This window comes from Phaenicophaeus curvirostris, chromosome 10, assembly GCF_032191515.1.
Source record: "Phaenicophaeus curvirostris isolate KB17595 chromosome 10, BPBGC_Pcur_1.0, whole genome shotgun sequence".
NCBI lineage: Eukaryota > Metazoa > Chordata > Aves > Cuculiformes > Cuculidae > Phaenicophaeus > Phaenicophaeus curvirostris.
Genome location: NC_091401.1, coordinates 1,835,512 through 1,859,181, shown reverse-complemented (window position 1 = coordinate 1,859,181; position 23,670 = coordinate 1,835,512). Strand labels below are relative to the sequence as shown.

The 23,670-nt window shown below is 47.2% G+C and overlaps 1 protein-coding gene across 5 annotated transcripts in view; it reads left to right on the top strand.

The window, feature by feature from the left end:
• Window positions 1–1,708: 1,708 nt before the first annotated feature.
• Window positions 1,709–23,670, top strand: part of STAG1 (STAG1 cohesin complex component) — a 163,693-nt gene continuing 141,731 nt past the window's right edge. Inside the window, exons 1-2 of one of the 5 annotated variants that reach the window (XM_069865026.1) lie at window positions 3,246–3,435; window positions 7,229–7,307. The gene's annotated coding sequence lies outside the window, so the exon portion shown is untranslated. Of the gene's footprint in view, window positions 1,727–3,245; window positions 3,436–7,213; window positions 7,308–23,670 lie in introns of those variants that run through there. The other 4 variants (XM_069865028.1, XM_069865027.1, XM_069865025.1 and 1 more) reach the window with 4 other exon arrangements.

Below are 23,670 nucleotides of genomic sequence, written 5' to 3'. Positions count from 1 at the left end.
TCATCCTCTCACCCCTTCAGCCCCTCAGCCTTCCAGCCCCTCAGCCCTTCATCCCCTCAGCCCTTCAGCCCCTCGGTCCTCATTCCAAGTCTCTCAGCCCCTCAGTCCTGCTGTTCTCAGCTTCTCAACCCTTCATCCCCTCAACCCTCCATCCCCTCAACCCTCCATCCCCTCAGTCCTCGTTCTGTGTCCCTCAGCCCCTCACCCCTGCTGCCCTTCATCCCCTCAGTCCTCATTCTGTGTCCCTCAGCCCCCTACCCCTGCTGCCCTTCATCCCTTATCCTTCAGCCCCTCAGTCCTCATTTCGTGTCACTCAGCCTCTCAACCCCTCAACCCTGCTGCCCTCATCCCCTCCACCCTTCATCCCCTCACATCCTTTAGACCCTCAGTCTGTCTTCCTCAGCCGTGCTGCCCTTCATCCCCTCATCCTTCATCCCCTCATCCTTCATCCCCTCACCCCTTCATCCCCTCAGTCCTCATTCCATGTCTCTCAGCCCCTCAGTCCTGCTGTTCTCAGCTCCTCACCCCTTCATCCTCTCATCCCTTCATCCTCTCACCCCTTCATCCCCTCAGCCTTCCAGCCCCTCAGTCCTCATTCTGTGGCCCTCAGCCCCTCACCCCTGCTGCCCTTCATCCCTTCTCCTTCAGCCCCTCAGTCCTCATTCCGTGTCACTCAGCCCCTCAGCCCTGCTGCCGTCATCCCCTCATGCTCTCATCCTTCAGCTTCTCAGTCCTTATTCCATGTCCCTCAGCTCCTTAACCCTTCATTCCCTCAGCCCTTCATCCCCTCCGCCCTTCATCCTTTCATCCCCTCTGCCCTTCATCCTTTCATCCCCTCTGCCCTTCATCCCTTCATCCCCTCCGCCCTTCATCCCTTCATCCCCTCCGCCCTTCATCCTTTCATTCCCTCAGCCCTTCACCCTTTCATTCCCTCAGCCCTTCATCCCTTCATCCCCTTTGCCCTTCATCCTTTCATTCCCTCAGCCCTTCATCCCCTTTGCCCTTCATCTTTTCATCCCCTCCACCCTTCAGCCCTTCATCCCCTCAATCCTTCAGCCCTTCATCCCCTCCACCCCCTAATCCCCTTTGCCCTCCATCCCTTCATTCCCTCAGCCCTCCATCCCTTCAGCCTTTCTCCCTCTCATCCCTCCACCTCCTCACCCCCCGCCCTCCCCTCCCCGCGCGCGCGCCTGGCGAGGCCCCGCCCCCTCCCTCTCCCTTCCCGCGCGGCCCCGCCCCCTTCCCCCCTCCATGTCCGTGTGTCTCCCCCCCACCCCCTCCCTCCCAGCGCGCGTGCGCGGCCTTTTCGCGCGAAAGACGTTTGCGGCGCGCGCGTGCCGGCCCCTCCCCCTCCCCTCGGGGCGGGCGAGCGCGGGCGCGCGCGCGCGCGCGGCGGGGAGGGGGGCCGGGCCGGCAGGGGGCGCTGCGGTCGCGGCGGCGGTGGCGGCGGCGGCGGCGGCTGCGCCGTCGTCGTCGTCCCCGCGGCAGTCGTAGCCGCCAGATGGCGGTTTAGGATTGCGGCTCCGCCGAGCGCGCGGCCCCCGCCAGCAGCAGCAGCAGCGCCGCCGCCCCGGCCCCGGCCCGCGCCCGCCCGGACCCCGCGCGCGCGCTCAGCCTCCTCCTCCGCCGCTCGTCCCGGGGACGCCCGCCGGGCCGCCGTCCCCCCACCCCCCCCCCCCAACCCCTTTCCCTCCCCGGTTCCCCCCCTCCCCGCCGCGGCCGCGAGGTGAGCGGGGGACGCCGCGCGCGCGGGGAGGGAGGAGGAGGAAGAGGAGGAGGAGGAGGGAGGAGGAGGAGGAGGAGGAGGAAGGGGGGGTGGGGGGGGGGGGAGGGCGCGGGGCGGCGATCCAAGATGGAGGCGCGAGGGGCGGGGGCAGCGCGGCCGGGGCCGCTCGGCGCTCGGTCTCGGCGGCGGCCGGGCCGGGAGCGGGCGCTGCCCGAGCGAGCAAAAGAGGAGAAGGGGAGGGGAGGGAGGCGGCGCGGGGCGGGGCGGCTCTGCCGGAGCAAGCGGGGCCCCGCCAACCGCCCCCCCACCCCCCCCCGCCACCGTCAACCCCCCCCCCCCCGCCCCTTCACGGGCGCGGCGCTCTTCGCCGCCATCTCATTGTCCCCGCGACTGGGACCGCGACCCGCTCGGGGATTGAAAGTTGAGGGAGGGAGGCTCCCCCCTGGCCCCGGCCTCACGGCGGGGGTGCGGGGGGGGCCCGTCCGGGCCCCCCCCGCACCCCCCCCGTGGGGCCGGGGCCGGGAGACGCCGCTCTCAGGAGGCTCTGAGGGGCTCCGAGCAGCAAAAAACAAGGAGGGTTGTGTTGGCTCTCCCTCAAGACTAATCTTGATGCTTGGGGTCCGGAGCTGTTGGGCAGCGAAAACAGGGAACGTTGGGTTGGGATGGGAGGTTGCAGGCAGCTACACTTGGCGTTCCGTGTGCTCCTGGGCAGTGGGCCCAAAACAGGGACCACCACGGCTCCCAGGAGATGAGGATCGTGTCAACCAAGCATGGGATTCTGAGCTGCTGGGCAGCAGAACCAGGGAGGGTTGTGTTGAGTGGAAAGGATGGGGCTGGGTTGCACTGGGAGGTTGTAGGCAGCTACACTTGGCATTCCGTGTGTTCCTGGGTAGTGGGGATGGCAGCAAGGCCACGGCTCGGTGGGCTGAGGGGGCCCGAAGCAGGGACTGAGGCTGGGAACCGCTGCTCCCAGGAGATGAGGAACATCAACCAAGCATGGGATTCTGAGCTGCTGGGCAGCAAAACCAGGGGGGGTTGTGTTGGGTGGGAAGGTTTCTGGAATGGGTCTGATCTGCTGGGAAACGCAGCTCCTGGGAGATGCCAAGCGTAGACGATGACCAGGAGGTAGAGAAGACGAAGAACCACCCAGCTTCGGCTCCTAAGCAGTTGGGCAGTGAAAACAGGGGACGTTGTGCTGGATGGGAGGGGTTCTGGGATGGGACTGGGTTGGGATGGGAGGCGGTGGGCAGCTGCACTTGGCACTCGATGTGTTCTTGGGTAGAATGGGGGTGGCAGCAAGGCCACGACTCTGGGCAGAGGGGGTGTGGAGTCGGGACCAGGGCTGGGAACCATGGCTCCTGGGAGATGCCATGTGCAGGCGATACCCAGGAGGTGAGGAAGAGGGCGAGCCAACAAGCTTGGGGTCCTGAGCTGTTGGGCAGCGAAAACAGGGAGGGCTGTGATGGGCGGGAGGATTGAGATGGGATTGGCTGCACTGGGAGGTGGTGCGAAGCCACTCTTGGTACCCGTGTTCCTGGATAGAGTGGGGGTGGTAGCAAAGGCACGGCTTGGCTGGCAGAGGGGATAGGGAGCCGTGCCCTGGCGCTGCCCCCGCAGCCTTCGAGGCTGGAGAAGCAGGGCTAGCTGGTGGTACCAGAGTTGGGAACCACAGCTCCAAGGAGATGCTGCATGCGGGTCATGTTCAGGAGGTGAGGAAGACTAAGAACTGCACAGTTTGGGGTCCTGGGCTGCTGGGCAGTGAAAACAGAGAGTGCTGTGCTGGGTGGGAAGGATTCAGGGATGGGGTTGGGCTGCACTGGGGGCTGGTGGGCAGCCGTGCTCTGCACTCCTTGTGTTCCTGGACAAAAGGGATCACTGTGGCTTGGGAGGAAGACAACGGTAGTGTCTGGAGAGCTACTCGAAGGGATGTGCCTGCCAATATCACTGCCCGGAAAAGTTAGTTTCTGATAAGAGAGCGTGAGTTTAATTAAAACTGAGCTACTTGATACGCATTGATGGTTTCGGTTGTGTTCCACGCAGTCTTGCGGTGCTTGTGGCTCTGTAGAGTAAGTCTGGTAGTGGCGTTTATGAAGTAGTAAATAACGAAAAGCCTACGGGTCCCACCACCATTTCAAAGTTGTGTCATGTGTTTGGTATGATGGATGAAACTCATGGCTGCGTTCAGACGTCCTACAACTTGCCTAATTTCTCGATGCTATTACACCAGTGACAGGGGTGGTAAGAGAAGAGAATTAGCCCGGCTATTCTGAATCCAAAGCAGTTTTGCCTTGCCTAGTGAGGTTTTCGTGTTCCTCTGTAGATAGCAAGGTCATTCGATGAATGTTCTACAGTATAATCCATAGATCCATGAAGAAGTCACCGGGCCACAAGGCAGTATATAGGTTGTCAGTGTCCTAACTATGGGAAGAAGCTCTTACTTTTATGGAGCCAGAGGCCATTTTATTCATTCTTTGTGACTCAGTGGTGATGAGTTGCTGGTGGATAGCCTGAGAAAGCACACGTAGAGGGCACAGAGTGTTTGAAACGAAAAGGCAGCCTGTGACACTGCAGGATTTCCTGGGGAGCGGGAGCAGCGGGGTTGACTCCAGGGCTATGGTTAATCCGACAGGATGTAGTTTCTACTGGCTGCTCAACACAGAGTTTTCAGTTGAGATTCCTGGTTACTACTGCCCAAGGATGTGCTTGTGGATTTACAGGAGTTGGAGGAGGTAGTGGAAATCAGTGCTTTTCTGAAAGTGAGCGAACAGCTGGTGCCAGCAGTGGAGGTTCACAGCACCTCCACTACGAACCCACTGCAACATATAGTGGTTGGCAGCTCATGGTCTCTGCTGGTTCCTAACGTTTTACCAACGTGCTGAAGTTGATAAATTCACTGCTGTGAGAGGACAGCATTTGTGGCCAAACATCCACACAATGTGCTGTGGGCAGAAGTTGTGAGGGCAGCTGAAACCCTGTTCATAGGGTGTTGTGACTGGGGTCTGCAAGCGTTTCAGCCGCTGCCTGTCTGTAGCCTGCCCTTTGTATTGTCTGAGTTTTTATGTGACATCTACTGAAACTGCAGTGCACGTCTTGATAGTCAAGAAGGTTTATGAGAGTTGAGAAAGTTCGTGAACATTAAATACTTGGATGCATTGACAAAATGAATTACTTGGGATGTTCAGAAACTCAGCGAGCAAATAGTTTTGATTTGGACGAATCCTTTCCTAAAGAAGAATATGTAACTCAAGCTTGTGCTGGTGACTTTGGATTCTCTCCTTTCTTTCCCTTTGCAAAGACTTGCACTGATATAAGGTGGCTAAATGTTGGTATTTTAAAAATCACTTTAGTGGGCAAGTGAGCCTGTAGAAGTGTAAGGACGTGGTGGAAGAGAAATGCTTAAATATGATGATAAAATTTGTAAGAAAAGCCCTTGTATTGGCATAAGGATGTCTCTTCATTGTAATATCTGTGAATTGTTGTCTGGCAAAATGCACAAAAGGTTCGGACACCCTGCTTTAAATTTGGAAGCACTAGTTCTGTAGATAACACAAGGGGTACTGAAAGGAGCCAACTGGTCTCCTTGCCCACTTCAGTTGAGCGGGAGTGGCAAGGAGTGACTTCGGATGCGCTGCTGGTGAGTAGGTGGCTGGTGTCTGAGTGGTCTGGCTCTTGCTGTTCTGCGCTGTGACGTGCCCAAGTGTTTGGATGAGGCTCTGGCTTCTCATACTTGGAGTCAAAACCTTGCAAGCGATACTGCAGTTTGGTGCCAAGATAAGGCTGCCCCTTATACTGACTTCAGGATCTGAAATGTCAAGCAAAGTCTGTAAGATCATGCTTTTTTCAGTTTTGATGTTTACTTGTGGTCACTCGGATTTATCACGTGGAGCCCTGGAACTCTCCCATTGCAAATGACTGTCTCCTCTTGCTTGCAGTGCAACTGTGTTCACTCATTTGGCTAAAAATAGAAAGGAGTGGAGCTGGTTTTCTCCTTGGAGAGAAAGAGAAATCCTACTGAGTTCGGGTTTGCCCGCAGATAATTGCTTTGTCGTTTCTATCCTCTGCATCTACAGATACACTTTATTTTTAGCAATATTTTGCTTTTCCAAACTGATTTCACTTTGGTTTGTGTGTTGAATATGTGTTCAGAATACAAAAAGATATTTCTTTGTTCCCTTAGAAAATAAAGGGTCGAGAGAACGTTACTATGACCCTCTGTTGCCACTTCTCAGTCTGAAAATTTGCTTCCAAAAGCGTGTGTTGTTTGAGGAAGGTCCATACTGATATATTTTTTTTTAGGATAGTCACTGCCTTCAGCTGGCTGAGAGAGCTACATCTTCTCCCTAGTTCTTTAGCCACTTGCTACAGTTCTGACATGCCCTTACGGACATCTAGGCCCTGATTTCACTCCTCAGCAATTAGCGTGTATTGTTGGCGAGAGAACACCCTGTAACTCGGGTTCTTGTGCTGGTTTTGATAAGTTGTGCAAGGTTTCCTCATCTGCATCTCTGTAGGTGTTTTAGTGTTTTGGAAAATGCTTTTTAATAATCAAAGATAGCAGGATGCCTTGGACAATAGCTTCCACATAGTATCTTTACTGAGCCCAGGCTTTATCGCATGTATCCTGTTTTGAGCAGTAGGTACAATGTAAACTTGATAAATTCTGTGACTCTTCTTTCCTATTATGCAACCTGAAAGCCAGCTTATTTTGGAAGAAAACGCCCATTTGTAAATACAGGTAATGTCATATTTGGTACGAATACAAGATTTTTGTGCCCCCTCCTCCTTCAAGCATTAAAGCACGCAATTTTGATACTGCCAAATGCTTGTTCTGTGATCGTGATGCCCGGGGTGAACTTACAGACTCAGAATATGCAGAAAGGCACTGGCTGCAGGGCGCTGGTGGGACAGACCCCTCAGCCACGGTTGCCAGCATTATTAGACACAAACAAGAGCTTGATGTGGAGTGTATTCTGAGCTCCAGTCACACAGTTATTAATTGTTTATTGCAGAAGTAAGAGCAAGAGGTTGAATTCTTAAGCTTGCCCTCCCTTAACTGAAAGGCAACTTGTTTCAGGTGTTTCACAAAAGTGATGTTTTACTAGGAAGCAAAATAAGGCAACATCCAGCCAGCTGTGTTACTTACTGTGCAAAAGTTCACATGAATACGTCCTGTTTACTCTGTAAATAAATCTAATGGCTCTGTATACTCTGACTCTCCATATAGCAGACTTGGCAGGTTAGCTGACTGAAAAGTATGAACAGATCATTCAGCTTGCATGAGAAAACACTCCTTTGCAGAGTTATGTATAGGCTGGTGGGTCCAAAATATTTCTAAATGTCAGATACTTTTCTACAATAAAACCCCAAACAATTGATCTTGTATGTGGTTTTTAATATAATAGAGGATAGCGTGTGGTGGTGTTTTTTGAAACCAAAAAATCAAATGACGAGCTGGGGATCTGTTTGCTCTTCCCCTCGTGAGGGTTTCTCTCTCCTTTTTAGAGTCAGAATCCCTAAGGACCAGGAAGATACCAATGTGCTAGTGTTTATAAGTGGAAAATAAACCTTCATTTGCAAATGGGTAATGAATTCCACCTTAAATGAGCGATAAATATGCCCATTTTGCGTTGTTTTTCTCTTTGATCTGTTTGCTAGGACCACAGGAGCTTGTTCCTGCCAGTGGAATTGCACAAGATGGTCGAGCTGATCTGCCAGCCTCCCGCAGCTGAGAGAGTAATCTCTTTCTCCACAGCTGCACAGTTGTTCTTTTTCCTTTGTGCCGGTGCTGGCTTTACCTTCCCTTGAGCTGGTTGAATTCCCTACCTGGCAAACCCTGTCTGCTTGGGAGGGGTGTTTTTCGGTCAGGTGAATGGATTGAGTCAGGCCATCACAGCGTTGCTAGAGGTGATGTGAGGCCAGCGACAAGAATGTCGTGGGGAAGAGTGGTTAGGAGCTCAAGACCCTTCCTTGTGCAGCTAGGACGTGGAGGGGCTCGGCTGTGTTCAGCCTGGGGCCATCCCTGTGTGTGCGAAGTTGGGATTCCTGTGGATATCTCCCTCAATCCTTTGCTGGATTCCGCCTGCCAGCTTTGCTGTATGGAGCCTGTGTTCCTTCGTCCGTTCTTTGTGCTGGTCCCGTCTGCCTTACCATGAGTAACTGGGTGCATCAGCAAATCAGCATTTGCCTCCTTTTCCAGACGTATGGATGTCTCGGTTCAGACTCCAGCTCATGTTCCCATGGGACTGTTTTATGCTCCTTGTTACCTATTTTCTAGCTCAATAACCTATCCGTGCCGGGCCTCTTACAGCAGCTTCGTTTCTTTAAGAGCCTTTTGTGAAGGATCTTGTTCAATGTCTCTTGGAAATGAAAGCAGGCTTTCTCTAGTACAGTGCATCGGCGTGTGGGTGAGGGAGGCCTCCTAGAGAGTTCCTATAGGCCTGTGGAACTTGACTTCCCTGTACGGAAGCGGGGTTGATTTCCTCATCTAAACACTGTCATTATTCTGCTGTCTGTTGATCTGTCTTCTGGGATATCTTCTGCTAAGTAAGGCTTGCTGGTCTGTGGCATCATGAAGGTTAGGTGAGAGAGGAAATGGAATTATAGATTATGCTCAAGAGATTGTGCTTCAAGCAGTAGGGCTTTTGAAGTCTGTTTTCTTTGATTCACCCTGAGGTGACTTCTGTCACGTCTGATAATTTTGATTTTCCTATAGCTTTACTTTAATAGGGCACTACTTTGGGGGAGAGGAATTGTAAGAGTCCCTCTTCTAAAGAATGAATGTTTTTAAAAGTGCAGAGGAACATGTATATCCTGGGGTCTCTGTTTTCCTGAGTTCAGTGGAAGTGGGTCCAGGGACTGTCAGTTATTGGTAGCTGGAATTGGAGACAAGGACGGTGAGAAAAGCATAAGCACACAAAATACAGCTGTGTAGGCCTGTTCCTGTTGGATACTGAACTTAAAACCCAAACACAACAACAGGGTTGTAGAGGTACAGTGAAACGGACACCAGGATCGGACTGTGTGATCCTTATGGGCCCTTGCTAACTCGAGCTAACTGTGTTAGTGCACAGGGAGTGGAAGTCACTGCTGTAGACACCATTCCTGCTCCCCGAGCTGAGGTGTAAGGGTCTGCCATCCTTTGACTGCTCCCAGACGGTGCTCAGTGCTCCGTCACATCTCTGTTCTGCCGTACATAATGCTCTGGGAATGCAAGGGTGAGCAAAACAAAATGACTAAGGAGGGCTCCCGAGCCTTCAGAAGGACTTCTCTGGAAGACTGGCCATTTCGGGTGCCTGACCTTTTAGTTACAGATCATAGTTTGTTTATTCTTCATCTCCTTTCTATTCCAGAGGTCCAGTGTTTTTCTTCAGCTCTTTGAGGCTGTTTCTGTTTCAGGATGAACTGATTGTTCTGCTGGCGTTTACATAAATTAAACTGGCCTGTGATGTGTTCTACCTCCTCCCTCTGACAAGGGTTGGTGTGTTGGGTGAGACAAAATATTTCTGTGCGTATGGGTCTCTTGCCTTCCCCGTCACATGGGTCGTTTTGTCACTTCAATGCATATTGTTTTTGTGAGCTTCATTTGGAACAGTCTTCTCTTACGAAAATGATAAAATGGAGCTGAAATTCAATTTGCGTTTCAAAATGTTTCAAGGAGTTTTTTAATACTGATTATTATGCTGTTGTACAAAACGCTGGGTGCGTTTGGAACCTGGAGAGAGGTGGAATAGTGTACTATTTAATGGGAAATGGCCAATCTTGTTCTAGCAGTGCTGTCCATTTGCTGAGGTGGAAGAGAGAACACTGGACTGGATAGCAGTGAGAACTTGCCATTGGGGCCTACCAAAGCCAGAGTGGAACAAGTGGGACCATCCCAGTGGAACGCAGGACTTCCTTGCCCTTTGCTGTGGTGAGTGGGCAGGAGAGCTTAAGCAGGAGTCAAGTTTTAGGTATAACCTGTGCTGCTGGAGAGCTATACTAGGTATAACTATGCTACTTCACTGTTGGAGAAGGAATGGAAGTGAAATGCCACACTTCTGGCCTTTTCCATAAACGTGTCTCTCAATATCTTGCTGTTGTACTTAGTTTTCTCCCCAAAGGGAGCCAAAGAAGCTGCTGGTCTTGTGCTTTGCCAAGGAAGGTTTTTCCACACTGTTCCTGTTGATGTGTGTCCCTGTTGGGGGCTGAGATCCCATGGAAATTCCTGCTGCCCCAGGTGGCTGTTGAATTGCGCATTTCTTGTCTTTCAGCTGGAATGTTAGTGAACATTAGCCAGTAAAGCTGGTGAAATGAACTTTTCCTGTTGGTATGCCTTACTTTTCCGAGTTCTCCTTGCTGTTTGTTGATTTGGGGCCTGCTGGTGCTCAGGCAGAAAGTTGGGAGAGAAAAGACGAGGGCATTAGTGAGGAGTGAGAATCAAAGGAAGCCAAGTGTTGGATTTGGGGGGCAGGAGGAGGAATGGGCAGATATCCCTGCCATTATTTCCTAGACACTTTGTTTTCCCTAGGCAAATGCATTGTTACAAAGCTTCTGAAACTTTAAAGTGAATCCTTCCCAAAACTTGCAGAATATTTGCTGTGAGGCTTCTGCCCTGGACTTCATCCCTGAGGAGCACCAGACCTTTTGTAAGAAATGCGGCCACTCACCAGCATCATCCCTAGCAGAACTCGGCGTCTCTCGCTTTGTGATGCCAGGATATTCCACCAGTGCTTTCTGTAGGGAGTCCCAAGGTATTGCTGGGATACCTCACTTGTAGTTCACTTCATTGTGAAATGCACAGCTAAGAGTAACCCTTTTACAGCTGACTTGGCCATATATTTTTGGCAGTCAGCTTCTTTGTCCTTCCCTCAGACAACTTCCCTGACCTAAAGTTGTGCTTTAATAACACCCACATCTGGAGTTTGACTATTGTTTCTGCCTCTGTCCTGGAGGCATCTTGTTGCTCCTTTGTAAGTGATGTTTGCATTCAAGCTGATGTCAAAAGGGAACATTCTGTGGCAGTAACCACAAAAAGCATTCAGCCTGTGGGACAATTGGCACTGATTTGTAGTTCCCCAGTTCTGGTCTCCACCTCCAAGGCTGGTAAAAGGCAAGAAGCACCATTGTGAAGTGTTAGAAAGTGCCATTAGTTTTATTTACACCTTGTGAATTCTGAGCGGATGTGCAGGTTCCCTGTTAACTGGCAGAGGCGAGCATGATGCAGGGAAAAGCTTATGGAACAAATATGTAATTGAAGAACCTGGGAATGTAAAAAAGCATCGCACACTGGAAGATAATTGCACGACAGGCTGACTCCCCTTGGACCAAATGAGGTGGCAGGGGGGAAGGAACCAGGCTGTTCCCATCACGTGCTGATGGCAGCTACTAAATGATTGAACAAAGTAACCACAGCTCCTGCAGCTCCCTTTTTTTCTTAAAAGAAAAAAAATCAAAAAAAAGCTAGCTTAATCTCTGGTCAAAGTATTGCAGGTAGGTTTTGCACGTCAGATTCTGAGGTGTTAGAGAAGAGCGTGGCTTTCAGGTTAGGTTAGGAACCGTTCTGTTCATCTATGAACTTGTGCGTTGGATGTTAGTGCTCAAGTTCCATGGGGGCTCAAGTTGAGCAGGCAGAGTGGAGCAGGGGAAGAACACGCTGGCAGAAGGTTAGAAAAGAGCTGGATGTTGTCCTGCCTCCACCAGACTTTCCTCTCTAACAGCAGCAAAGTTTTAAGACACAGAGTAGCCTTGTCTATATGTTTTCCTTAGCTGTAGGTTCAGGCAGCCAGGGACTTGGTTGCCGGGGATTTTTTTAATCCTGAAGGGGAACTTCGGTTACTGCATTGTTAGGATGGCTTGGATGAGCATGCCTGTGGTCGAGATGAGCATTGTTAGGCAGAGCTTCAAATCTTGTTTCAAATAATACATGCCTCTGACAAACAAACCATTCAGACTGGAAATTCCTGTATTAGGCTTTGAGCTGCAGATGAAGTATTTTTATTGTGCTCCAGCAAAAAGTATGCAAATTAATTCTTGAATATGAGATTAAGGCATTTTTTTGACTGTGGTAAATATGCGTTTCTTTCTAAGGGTTTCAGTGGGAAACTCCTGCTGAGTTTTCCTGCTTTAGGGTAAAGACTTGTGGTTGACCTGTTCTGTGGCTTTACGGTGATTGCTGTGAGCTCGTACTTAAAATACATCTGTATGTATCTACATAGCTTGGCCGGTTTATAAGTGTTTGCTAAATAGTCAGTGGTGTCTTGGTAGGGGCTCCAGGCTGTGGTTTTGGAGAGGCTGTGCGCTGAGCAGATTTCCCTTTGGTGCAGATTCTGCCCGTGGAGCAGACTGCGTGTGCCCTGGTGAGTGTCCTTCCAGTGTTGCCAAGGAGGCCAGCGGTGTGGCAGGCGTGTCTGCTCCTGCCTGAACACGAGCCTTTACTGTATCTTTAGCGAAACTGCCAGGGCTGGACAACTCCCGATGCTTTGTCTGTTCTCATAAAGTCACTGAAAGGGCAATCCTGTCAACCTGCTGTGTTCGTCCCTCCTCCGAAGCTTGCAAGTTACTGAGAAGTCCAATAAAGGACCAATATTGGTTTTGGCTAAAATCTTCCAGAGCAACTTAAACTGACACCAGCATGGGGGAATGAGCAAAACGAGCAGACTATAACAGCATTTTTGTGGTTGGGAATTTTGAAATGTCATGGTGGGCTATGAAGTAGAAGAACAACGTGAATGGCTTCTAACCTTGTCAAAATCTGGCCAATAATGTTGAGATAGGAATTGTTTGTGCTTCAGAGGCCGTTATAGAATCATAGAACAGTTTGCGTTGGAAGGTCATCCAGCCCAGCACCCCCTGCAGTGAGCAGGGACATCTTCAGCTCAGGTTTCTCAGAGCTCCAATGAACCTGGCCTTGAATATTTCCAGGGATGGAGCATCCGCCCCCTCTCTGGGCAGCCTGTACCCGTGTCTCACCACCTTCACTGAAAAGGAAGGTTATAAAGGTGACCACAAGTGTCCCTGTGTAGCTGTTGAGTTTGGCTGCCGTACCCAAGGGCTTGGTGACTGCTAGGGGTAGCAACCTCATTTGTTAGGTGGGTATCCGTGCTCTCACAGTGGCACCCGCTGCCCTCTCACTTCTGAATAATCTGATCATGTGTGATAACAACTGTTGAGATAACCTTGCTTCCTACATATTCTGTTCCTTACAGTCTTTTCCTTGCTCTTCAGTCAATGAGAATTTTCCTGTGTTGCCAACACAGGTTTAACCTTGAGGTGCGTTTCCTTCAAGACCACTATCCGACCTGTTCAAGTGGTGAACAAGATCTGCTTTGCAGTCTTCTAGCTCTTGCCTCTCTAGCAGAAACGCACTGCTACTTTGTTCCAAAATTATTTTCCTTTAGAAACAGTGTTTTAGTTTTGAAAAATTGCAAAGTCTGTATCAGTTCATTTCCTCTAACTGGGGCATGCTGTGATGTGAGGATGTATATTACTAAGGTTTTTACTGTTGAAATTTTATGTCATTAAATACCTGGTATTGAGGAGACTACTAGAGCATACTTATGTCTAATTATTTTCATTTTCTCACTTTTTTTTTTTTGTGTGTGTGTGCATTACTGGAATCCCTAATCACATAACTCTAAATCCAAATTGATGTTGCTTTTATAGCCACTAAGGGATGTTAAAGCTAGAGTGTTCTGAGATCTCTACCCACTCTTGTACTTTAACAATGGGCTAGTACTAGAATGGTTATTTATTTACTTTTATGGTTCTGCCTGGGTTTGCTTTCTTTCTGGAAGAGTACTGGACAAAAAAAAAAAAAAAAAAAAGCTGGAGAAGAGACCTTGAGTTAATCCCTGTCTCTGTCCTGAGGGAAGATCATTTACAATATTCTTGACAGATGCTTGTCTAATCTCTTAATTGCTGGAAATTCCATTGTATTTCTTGAGCAGCTCATTCCAGTGCTTTATATTCTTGTGGCTTGGTTTTTCCTAATGTTTAGCTGTCACAATTTGCAGTAAACTTTGTTTTTTATTTGGTTATGTCCAGCTATTTTTGATGTACCTGGATGTATTTGATCTGCCACAGGGGACAGGACGAGAAGGAATGGCCTCAAGCTCCGCCAGGGGAGGTTCAGGCTGGACATAAGGAAAAAATTTTTCACGGAAAGGGTCATTGGTCCCTGGCAGAGGCTGCCCAGGGAGGGGGTTGAGTTCCCTTCCCTGGAGGGGTTTAAGGGACGGGTGGACGAGGTGCTGAGGGACATGGTTTAGTGTTTGATAGGAACGGTTGGAATCGATGATCCGGTGGGTCTCTTCCAACCTGGTGATTCTATGATAGATCTTTCCTTGTCTCCTGATCCAGCTCACTGCTTTGTAGACCTCCTCCTATCATTTCACATCTTGAAGCATGGAACCCCAGGCTGGGCACTTCAGCTTTAATGCTGAAGATTTACTCGTGCTGGGCTGTTTTTGTGGAAGAGCTCTTCCCAAACCTCCCTTGCTCTGCTCTCAACCTTCTGTTTGTAGTTGATACGAGGCTTTGCAAGCAGTCCCAGCGTTGCAGGCTCTGTGTTGACCTGCAGTTGGATGCAGATCTGGAAAGATTGTTGGTTTCTGTCACCAAGAGGCACGTTCATCCTTCTCACGAGCTGAGGACCAAAAAGCGGGATAAGAATCAGCATGGAAAACTGTTGTTGCTGGTGAAACAAACTGATATGTGCCCTTTGGTAAAGACAGCTTCCCTTCTGTGGTTAGCAAGATTTACAGGGTCACTGCTTTATTAGTTTCTTGGCTGGTGAGATTTGATCCACCAGGAGCTGTGGCTTCCTTAACTTTTATCTAGGAGAATCGGGACTTTCCCTTTCGCCCGATGTGGTTGTCTGTGCTGCCATTTGATTAGCTGCAGTCTTCAATATTCATGAAGAGCAGTGAAGAAAGAGGCTGCCTTGTTTGCTCAGCGTCAAGCTGTTGGAAGCATACGTGGAACATGGGTTTCTCTGCATCCTTTGATTTCAAATGCTTGTTTCTTTGTTACTGTAAAACGGTACAAATCTGCACAACTACTGCTGGCAATACAGAAAGGATTTACTTTTTCATGGTAAAAGCATAGTAGCAGCTTTAAGAGAAAAGAAAAAACTGGGAAAGAAGATAGAAATTATATGCTAAAAAGTGAAAAAAGGGTACATTTAAGGTGAATACAGGCTGTAGTTTTACAGTTTTCCTCTGGTATTTTTCTAAGAAATCCCTCTCTTCCTGCACAGGCTGTATTTTTAGCCATTGTTTCTTTCAGTCTGTTGGTTTATTTTTGAACCAAGTAGGGGTGTTTTGAGCCTTGAAATCAATCCTCTAATTATGACTTAGTTAATAAATAAATGTTGCAAATTGTTTGGATCCTGGCTTCTTCAAATATCAGTATTTGTTCCCCACTGATGTATAATCTTCGCTGCATACCTTCAGACATTGGTTGGAATGGGTACAGCAATGTTTTAAGTGCACGGTGATTTGAAACTTTGATTTCATTCATTGTTTGCTTACCTTGAAACTGTATTACAAGCTCATATTTCATGGGACTGTTGATAGAGGTGTGGTGAAGATTTAGAGTTGCAGCAGATCTACCTGATGTGTTCTAGGCTGTACTGAATTTTGTTCATTTAGTAGCTTTATATTGATAAACGTGCTTTTTTTTTTTAAGTGCATTTTTGTTGTCGGTTTGTTTTCCCACGCCTTTTTTTCTTTTTTTTTAAGCGTCAATCCCTGCTATCACCTTTGCTGCCCTCCTGTCAGCCCCAAGCGTCTGCATGTGACTGATGAGCCTCTGTCCCCTCCACCCTTGTCGCTGCTTCCCTCATGAATGGTTTGGCTCCTGCTTGGAGCAGAAGGTCATCTGCTGGGGAGGGGCTCTTGATCAGGGAGGGCAGGGATAGGACAAGGGGGAGCAGCTTTCAGCTGAAAGAAGGGAGATTGAGGTGAGATTTTAGGAAGAAATGTTTTCCTCTGAGGGCGGGGAGCCCCTGGCCCAGATTGCCCAGAGCAGTGGTGGCTGCCCCGTCCCTGGAGGGGTTCAAGGCCAGGCTGGATGGGCCTTGGGCACCTGATCCAGTGGGAGGTGTCCCTGCCCATGGCAGGGGTGGAACTGGGTGGGCTTTGAGGTCCCTTCCAACCCAAACCATTCCGTGATTCTATGAAAGTTGTTAGCAGCTGGCTGTCGGCAGAGGAACAAGTATTTCAGTAGTGAAGAAACCTAAGAGGATGGTGATTGACTAGCTTTCCCTTCCTTCTCTCTGTCCTCTCCATGAGGTTGCAGGTCCCCAGCAGAGCCAGCTGTATTCTGCTGTGCTGTTTCTTTGGTGGTGGTTGTTGGTAAAGGCGTGCTATAAGACTGGTATCTCTGCTGTTTAGAGAGTAGCTTGTGGCCTAGTGTATAATAATTGTGACACTGAGGCTTGTTTGCGGGTGGAGCAGTAGTTGGTGTTTTGATTCTGTACTTCTGTGGCAACCCCATTTCTCACTGCAGCTCTCGGCCTGATGGAGCATGCTGGGTTCTGTAATCGAGCATTTTACAGACCAGGAGTGAGGGATTGCTCAACTCACCTGGCTGCGTCTCTGATGTTAGGGGTTTCTTTCCCATCATTGCAACTGGGAGACCATCAGTACTTTATCCTTGCAGTTCACCCGGGGAAACTCATACCCTCAGTGATTATATCACTTCTCTTACCACCATATTGCCCTTTTTAATATGCTAGGAGGAACCTAATCATCAGTCTCTTTCTTTCCCTTTTAAGAGTTCTCAAATATCCAAGGCAAAAAAAAATAAAACAAGTTAACTGCTGTAATTTCTTGAGAGCTTGGTGCTGTATGTGTGTAAGGTCCTCGAGCTTTAGGTGTTTACAGCAAAATCTGCTTGGTTGTATGGCATCTTTTGCTCTCCATGAATGCAGTGTGCAGTTCCACTGCCACTTTCTCTTCTGCTCTGTTCTGTAATGTTTTGAAGAGTCCTTTCCTTGCTTGAGCTTCACAAGCATTTTCTTGCTCCTTCCTAATTAGTCTGGAGAAGTTTTCCACAGTGGCTGTATATGATTTCTGTTAAGAGACTCAGTAAGATTCAGTGTAGTTTTAAAGCAAAAAAAAGTTCATACTTTTGTGTCACAAACTTGTAGCTCATTTTTATCTGAAATTAAAGGAAGAAACTTAAGAGCAAGCAGTACTGTAATAAAGCAGAACTACAGCCACTTGGGAAAGGGAAGCTAAAAGACTAAAGATGGGGTGTGACAACTCCAATCAGAATTTCTTGCTGCTGACTGGGAAGGCCTAGATTGTTTGGTGTTAGGAGAATCTCACGGGCCAGCTGACTGAATTGTTTGTCCTTAAAATCCTCCACTCTGGCTAGGAATTGTATATTTGCAAGTCAAAATTTAGTTGCCAGACTAATTGTCTTCTCTTCCATTTCCCTGTAATGCAATTATATTTTGTTCAAGTCTTCATTAGTCTAGGAGTTTGAAAGCAGGTTAACAAGTGAGTTGTACGTTAGAGAACAGTCAATAATAAACTCCCTTTGTCACTTTTTGTTCACTTTTAAATAAAACGAATTGTACAACCCTTATTAAAATAGATATTTTAAAACAGAATCATAGAATCCTAGAATCATTAAGGTTGGAAAAGACCTCTAAGATCTTTGGGTACAACCATCAGTGCAACACCACTGTGCCTACTCAGGTTCCCATTTTTGTAATGAATTAAAATCCCATTCAGTTTTCTCTTTTCCTTCTTTGGCAATTAATCTGATATCACATTCTCCCCGATCGTTCTCCTGGTGTTTGAATAAGGTCAACAGCTGCTCCAAACGGCAGCCTTTTTTCAAGCGTGGCTGCAAAATTGCTTTTTAATGTTTGAGAAATATCTTCTGTCTTCAAAGAAAACAAACTTTCCCGTTACAGAAACATTAGTTGTTCTGTTTCTGCTAAGGAGTGTTAATGAATCGCTGCTCCCTCCTTCGGGGAGTAATGGAAAAGTCATGGAAGAGGCTTTTGTACCCATTGGTAAGGAACTTGTGAGACTTTTTAGCTTAAAGTACAGGATTTTCTCGGCATTGCTCTTTGCTTGGCGAGGTTATTTTAGCTTCAGTGTGGGACATGTTGCCCAAACAACTAAATGGCTTGTTTCACATTCTCTGAATCTGGCCAGTGTATCCGGCACAGAAAGATGCTGTATTAACTACAGTTAATGTCAGAATAAAACATGGGCAAAAGAGTGTGGAAGAATTCACTGCACTCTGGCTGCCGTGGAAGGGTCAGGGAGTGCTCAGCAGTGGGGGCTTCGCTAGCGTTGTTCGTCCAGAGGGCTGGCGCTAACAGCCTGTCCTTTAACAGCTGCAGTGACCACCGGTTCTGTCACACAGGAACCAGCCTTTGAAAACAGTCATTTTTGACCAACTGAAATTTCTGTGGTGTCTGCCTGCACCTTCTGCAGGCAAAGCGGTGAGTTCAGGCTTGCTGCAGCGCAGTGGCACCTGCACGGGTTTGCTGTGAGCTGGTGAGTGGGCTAACATTGGTTATGTGTTACTCTGGACACTCTTCCAGGAGCCTTTTCTGGATTGAGTATCCGCTGGTGAGGTTTATTGTACGAGTTGTGTTGCTGTGGAGGTGTTGAGGTTTAAGCAATCAAACGCAGGTAGGAGACTTCAACGGCAGCCCTGTAGGGAGAGAGAACAGAACCTATTTTGTATCAGTGCTGTGTGCTAGATATGTCATCACCTCACAGCTAAAGTCTGTAAGAAATCTGTATTACGTGTGTTCGTGGGACGAATGCAGTAACACAGGAGTTTTCAGTTACACCACTGAAGAGGGCAGATGTCGTGTTAGTTGTGTGCCATATCGGAACCGCTCCCCGTAGTCCTGTCTGCAAGAATAAGTCCTTCTTACAGTTCTAGTTTTGAGTAGTACTTGTGGAAATAAAACGTTTGAGACAGAAATCAACCTCACACTGTAATTACTGGAAAGTTATAAAGAGGGAAAGAAACCCAGGCATAAAAAGCTGAAGTGCAGGCAAGGATGGGGTTTTTGCTAAAGGTATTGAATGGGAAGTTACTTGCAAATTCTCTGGGAGCTCTGTATTTGGGAGTTCTTGAACTTCTGAAGGATATATGGGTTTAACCCGTATTTTTTAAAACACTGAGCCCCTGCTTTAAGCATACAGCCAAGTCCAAGTTTCAGCCTGCAGGTACCTTCCATAGGAACCACACAGGTAATTCCCATTGTTCCTGGAAAAGAGCAGTAAACCTACAGGGTTTACTTTCAAAAGGTAGTTGGTTCCATTTACTCTACTTGGCAGTGCTAAGACCAGATTTATGGACATTTTTAATAATCAGTGATGGAAATTGCTCCAAAGCGGCACAGCTTTTGAAGCACATTTTTCTCTTCTGTTGCCTCTTCCACCAGGCATGGGAAGGCCAGTTGCAAATCTAGCACTGATGTTCTGCTTTGGAAGCATCGGGAGGCTTGGGTTAGGCTGAGAATGTGTTTTGCTAGAGATTTTACAAATACATTTCCTTATTAAAGAACATCACATAGAGGGCGAGGTGTGGCAGGGACGGGAGAACGTAGTGGTAAGTCAGCCAGGCCGGGCTGAGCCAGAGAATAAGAGGTGAGATTGCTCTTATCTTTCAATCTGGTCGTGGGCTGAGAATCGATTAGAGAAGTGTTGGACTTGAAATATGTAATTAATGATGAAAAGAGCCACCAGCAATTTGGACTGTATTGAACATGAACACTTTAATGAAGTAGGGCGGTGAGGTCGACCACATTAAATGGGAGAACATGTCACATCTATAATATTTAAAAGCTGTCTCAGTATTAGAAAACTGCAGTGGTGGAGTACTCAGTAATTTAGAGTATTTCACATAAAAAATCTGAATGAGCTAATTAAGGGTATTAAAATGACTGCAATAAAATTTGAATATCGAAGGTTTATAAAAGCTCTAAGCAGTAATTAAGGATGCTATTTAAATATATAAAATTCATTAAAGTTGGGCAAAGAAAAATCCTGCTGCAGTTCACATGGGCAAGTGTAAATGGAAAAATCTGCTTTTAAATTCTTGTTAGAGTCTGTCTATTGGATTTTGTTAAATAACTAAGGGACATGAAACTAGACTATCCTTTTCTCATGCGTAGTGTAATTTGGGATATTTCCATGTCCTGGCTAAAACTGAAGGTTGGGCCCCAAAGAGAACCAGGAGGAGCTCTATAGCAGGTGGCTCTGGATCACCTTATTGGCTCTAGTGCCTGCGCTGCCATCCCTGGTTTTGGCTGCTGGGGTGGGGATTGAGATGGGGCAGTCTGAGTGGGTTTGAAGGTTACAGCTGAGGCCCTTGGAGACAGAGGAACACGCAAAGGGTCATTGGTGAATTGTGTTTGCTGAGCAGTCTTTGTTTATTGCCACTTGTGGTTATTGATGGGTAAACTTTGATTAGCATTTGATGCTGACTAGCATCGGTGTCATTGGTTACTAATGACCTCTTCCCAAGAATGACAAATACGTGAAGCTTTGTATCGTATTCTGAGCTGTTGTAGCTCACTGTTAAAGTACCTTCTCTAAATGGTATTTGAGCATGTCCAGTCGCTCTTTTTGAAACCCAAAGCAGGAGAATTAACGTGTTGTGTCCTTAGCAAATAACACTGAAATCCTTTCATGTCCTCTACTATTAATCTTTAGACTCGCTGCATCTTCCTTGAGAAGGATTTCGGAAAGTTAAAGGCATTAATTTAGTTGGCCTTTCGTCACATTGAAGGGAAAGTGCCTTTCCTTCAGCGGTACAGGTGGATGGATGTTAACCCTGATGACTCAACCATTCCCTGTGAGGCAGTGGCAGCATTCCTGGAGTGTTCCTTTTTAGCCCTGCGTCAGTGTGCTCTTCAGCCTTTCTCTTAGCAGGACCAGAATCAATACAGCCCTTTGTAATTTCTCAGGATGGACTCAGATTTAGATAGAATGCGAGTATTAATGTGTAGACATTATTCTCTGGGAGCAATAATGCTGTTTGGTCACCCAAGAGGCAAAGCCAACTTGTCCTAGGCCAGGAAGCTGCCTCTCATCCTCTACCCTTAGTCGTTCATTAAGCTCTCTGCATACATTGGTGCTGCCCGACCATTCCTCTGCTTTTCGTGTTGTCAGAGAAATGATTAATAGCTTCCTCTTCTCTGATATTTGTTTCTTAAAAGCCGCATATCAATTGGAGTTGATTCTCAGTGTCCTGTTTACAGATGATCAGTTTGGAAGATGACTTAAAATCTGATTGTGTTGTTGTGGATGAAGGTGTTCTCCATGTACGCAGTTCTTCTAAGATCTTGATGTTGAGCAACGGGAATAATTTTAAACCTGAGAGTTGAGCTGTGCTTTTCCTGCCCATGCACTTACCCATAAAGGGAGGAGTCTCACAGGTGGTGGGAAATGAATTGAGTGAGATTAAGCTTGGTCTTAGAGAGGAGCAACTGCATTTCTCAGACTGCAGTTTATTGTTTATCCCTTTATTAAAAAGCGTCCATGTGCTCAGGTTTCTGTACTGTTTTATCCCTGAGAGTTGTTTTGTGGCTTTGTAATTGTTTCCCATTCAGGGAGTGCAGTTTTGTGGGGCCAGACTTTACCTAGGAAAATGCATTTAGGGGAAGAAAGCCTCTCCAAATGTTTTCATGGGTATGAGCCATGTTTTAGTTTCACCAAAGGTACTTTGAATTTTTATCAGCTGAGATAGTACAATGCTTTAGGTTTAAACCTTTTGAAGAGTTATATATTCTAATACCATGCTGTAACTTTTCTTGATGTTATAAGATGTGTGCTTACCAGCAAAAAATACTTGTCAGCTGGAAACAATTGCTCGTGCACCTTCTCCTCCTGGTTTCTGAGCCCTTCTTCCCCTCACTAAAAATAAAGAAATAAAAAGGCTAACAACTCAGAAGGGCAAAATGATGAGCATTAAATCCTGTGCTCTGGGATGTTTCAAATAGGAGGTTTTGGTTTTTTTTAGGATGGGCTTGAATTCCGGGAGATGTTTGAAAGCCTTTGAAGTAAGGAACCTGTGTTAGTTTGGAAACAGAGAAATCAGTCCTTTAAAGCAGAACTGAAGTGCGCACTTCATTATCTGTGTGTAGCCCTGATACTTTTAAGGTAGCAAAGGAGCTGAAAGATTTTTGGCAAATGTATGCTGCTTGGATATAAACCCAAGAATTTTAACAACTGTTTTCTGGGGAATTTCTTGGCTGTTGTTGGTCTACATAATTTATATCCATGCAGGCAGTTTAATGTCACCTTTTGAAGATTCATGACTCGTAGTTGGGTTTTCTAAGGCAACGCGGCTTTGCAAGTGTTTCAGTCTGGACTGGAGGCAGCAGAGCCAGGGCTGGGAATCCCGGTACAAGGATGCACAAGGAACAGCAGCTGGGAATGCTTTTGTAGGGTTAATTTTTGGTCTTGATTTTTATAGGGGAGGATTCAGATATTTATGGTACAACATGACATGTTATTGAAATGGTTTAGGGACATTACTGAGTTGCTGAATCTCTTGAACACAGCCACCAATCCCAGTCAAATTTGGAGGGTGTGGGGGTGTCTAAAAGACAAGTTTCTGCAGCTTTTGTGAGGGCAAGTAACTGGCTAAAGTTACTCTGTTGATATCCTCTTCCTTTCCCATCCCTCTCCTCCATATACATACTCTTCTAAATAAAAGCAGCAGCAGGATTTAAATTGCTGTTCCACGTTAGAGAATCCACACAGTTACAGTGCAGTAATCCCTTCAGAACCAGGCTGCTTTGTTTCCACAGCTCATGAAACTGCTGGAAAAGACAAACATGAGGAACGCATAAGTATTTAGCAGTCTCAGTTGGACAAACACTGAAACAAGAGCTCTTTCATCCGTGTATAAGGATGGCAGCAAGGACTTTTGAGTCTGGGTTCCTGGAAACAGAAGTAATGCTATTCTTCTAGAAGAAAATCTTGAATATGGTCTAATTTGGAGCGATTGCATTCTCAGGAAAGACAGCAGAAGGAACAGAGAGATGCATCAATACCTTCTCAGAAAGCCTTGTAGGTGATCAAGTTTAGCATCTCCCATGATGGCTCAGGAGGCGTTCTTACAGATTCATTTTTTTTAAAGTGGGATTTTGCTTGACTCTCCAAAGCCTCGTAAGCCACTCGCTGCATTGACAGAGAGAAATCCATGTGCAGGAGTGAGATCCATGTACATTGCTAGATGAGACATTCTTGTCTGGTCCAGGAGAGGGTTTCGCCATTCATCTTTTGGACTAGTTGTTACTGTGATCCCTAGGGAAAAGGGGATGGAGAGCTCAGCCCCTCACACTCCGCTTGCAGGATGGGGATGCACGTGGGTCAGTGTAATAGGGAACAAGGTTGTTTTCTACTTTATCCGTACTGTGTGAAGTTTCGTGGATTAGTATTTGAATGTAAGCAGCACTTTGTTTTAACAATGACTTCTTTAAATTTGAGCCACTGATCCAGTGGGAGGTGTCCGTGTCCATCGCAGGGGGGTTGGAACTGGACAGGCTTAGAGGGCCCTTCCAACCCAAACCATTCAGTGATTCTATGATTCTATGAAGTTTGGCAACTTGGTGGGAACAGTGATCCATTACTGGGGAAAAATCCAGTTCATTGAGGTGTCAGGTCAAATTTAACTCCTCTCCTCTTCCGTGCACGTTGACTTCTATGTGGTGCTGATGACTTAAGGGGAAATTATTGCTAGACTGCTAATAGATACAACTTGATACGGTTTTAATGTCAGACACTCTGACCCTCAAATAAAAGGAAAGTCTGGTGAGTGCCACAGCCTTATTACCAGTGTCTTTTAAGAATGAAAGTGTGAGAAATATCTACATGACACAGAGGTTATTGGAAAAAAAGCCATGTAGGATTCATTTAAACATCAATTTTTATGTTAGTGCTAATGTATTGATTTAGCATGAAACAATT